A 2,260-nucleotide genomic window follows, 5' to 3' on the forward strand; every position below is an offset into this window, starting at 1 on the left:
GAATACGGGTTGTTTTACTACTTATTGAGATTCCCAACAAACTAAACTAACTTAGAACTAATGGGATGGTGATCACTAGAATGCCTTTCTCCATAGTAGTCACAAGTAACAAATGGACTCTGAATTAAATGAACTCTCAATGGATCAAACTTTTTAGTCAATGCTGCTACCTATGCAGTCAACACATTGATAACATCCAATTCATGAACACCAACTACTCTTCTAAGCATTGCTCTCTCAATGGCCATTGATAGTTATCAGATGCCATCTCCTCCAACAAGTCGTAAGCCTCATCAATAGACTTTGCCATAAGTGCTCTTCTAACAGCTATATCAATGGTAGTCCAAATCAAACTCATCAAACCATTATAAAATGTCTGTACCTATAGCCACTTAGGTAGACCATGATGAGGGCAATGTCTGAACAGCTCTTTGCATCTTTCCCAAGCCTCATACAATGACTTTGAATCTAGTTGCATGAATAAAGTAATGTTATTCCTCATTTTCACTATATTGACAGGTGGAAAAAACTTGGCTAAAACCTTTTGAGCTAAATCATCCCAAGTTGTAATTGAGCAAATAAGAAGTGAGTTCAACTAATTCTTTGCCTTGTCTCTCAATGAAAAAGTAAAGAGCCTCAATCTAATTGCATCATCAGTGACTCAATTATACTCGAAACTATCATAGATCTCTAGAAAATTTGAGATGTGAACATCTGAATCATCATAAGGTAAACCCCCAAATTGGACTAAAACTTGTATCATTTGGATGATCATTGGCTTTATCACAAAGTCATTAGCTTGAATAGTTAGCCTTCGAATGCTAGAATGAAGACCTTGAACCAAAGGAACAACATAATCTCACAAAGATCAATTTTCTACCATTAATTTCCCTTGAATTTATTGCTCTCCTTGTTGTTCAGCCATTGTTTCGATGTAAGCTAATAGTTGTGAATTTTCTTTTCAAAACCTCCAAAAAGTCTTTTTGATCTTGAGATCAAAGGGAACAATCTCTAAGTTTCTTTCTCGTCACATACAATGACTAGAAGTACTTGAAATAAAGAGAAACAAAGCTTGAAATAAGACTAGTTTGCTTGGTATTAATATTAGCAAGAAGTTGGAAAACAATTTCCTAGCAACGACGTCAAAAACTTTTTGTCAAATTTCTCAACACAAGTGTACCTATTGCAATAGGTAATATAAAGGTAAGTAGAGTGCCAAATTTATTGTTGATTTTCTCACACAAGTGCACTTATTGCAGACAAGTAATATAGTGATGAAGTAGAGTATCATTCCCACAGAGAATTTGTTTTAATTCCTAATTGTTAAGTATTAAACTTGTCACACCTTAATTTTATTCAAACGAATTGAAGAAAATTAAAGAACTAAAACTAAAATAAGCTAAAATAAAACTTGTAGATAAACTAATTTAAAGCAATTAATCAAAAGCCTACAACCACAATATCCCTTCGATGTTTCATCTGAATTTCTTTTATTCTTCCTTCACTTACTAGATACGTATGAGTTGTTAACCTAGAGTTCTAAATCTTTTATAAGTCTCTTATGATGTTTTCATAAAAGTATTTAACTTAATGAATTTACTATATTCCTATGCAAATTAAAATTAAGAAAGACTCATTAAGTACCAACTCTAATTATGGCTACATATGGCTTGTGAGTGTACTCCTACTTTACATGCAAATCAAATTAATCATCTCATGCAATTGATATTGATCATAAGTTATTTCATCCAAGCCTACACTGAACTCCCTCTTTCAGTTCTGTTTAGGTTTCCAAATCAATCTAATTGATAGCCAATGTTGTTGATTTAGTATACATAAGTATACGTATCGAACAAGTACTATAGACAGTAAGTCCAAAATCGTATTACATAGAGATTTGTTCCTAATTATTCACTAAATACTAAAATTATGACAAACTAATCTTATTCAAGTAACTAAGTTTTTTGAAAAATTAATTAAAACTAAATTAAAGCAAACACTAAATTAACTAATAAAAACTAAGAATTCACTTGAAAAAGGCAATACATTAAAACCTAGGATTATGGGTTCACTCAACACTCTATCTGATATCAAGTTTTCTTATTATTTACATTCATGGGTGGGTTTACTAACCTAGAATCCAAAGCTATATACAAGTCTCCATTGAGATGCTTGAACAAATACCTAACTTAACTAGGTCACTATACTTCTATAGTAATCAATTAAATAAGGTTCATTAAGCTAGTGTTCTAATTTAGCT

At 31.7% G+C, this 2,260-nt stretch overlaps 1 non-coding gene across 1 annotated transcript; it reads left to right on the top strand.

Annotated features, from left to right (window-relative positions):
• The first annotated feature begins 398 nt into the window (after window positions 1-398).
• On the top strand, window positions 399-505 carry LOC149527416 (small nucleolar RNA R71). The gene has a single exon (XR_016351022.1). It is a non-coding gene; the product is annotated as a small nucleolar RNA R71 (small nucleolar RNA).
• Window positions 506-2,260: the final 1,755 nt, after the last annotated feature.

The sequence above is a fragment of the Theobroma umbraticum genome, unplaced genomic scaffold (genome assembly GCF_002168275.2).
Source record: "Theobroma umbraticum cultivar Fairchild unplaced genomic scaffold, ASM216827v3 scaffold_95.0, whole genome shotgun sequence".
Classification (NCBI taxonomy): Eukaryota; Viridiplantae; Streptophyta; class Magnoliopsida; order Malvales; family Malvaceae; genus Theobroma; species Theobroma umbraticum.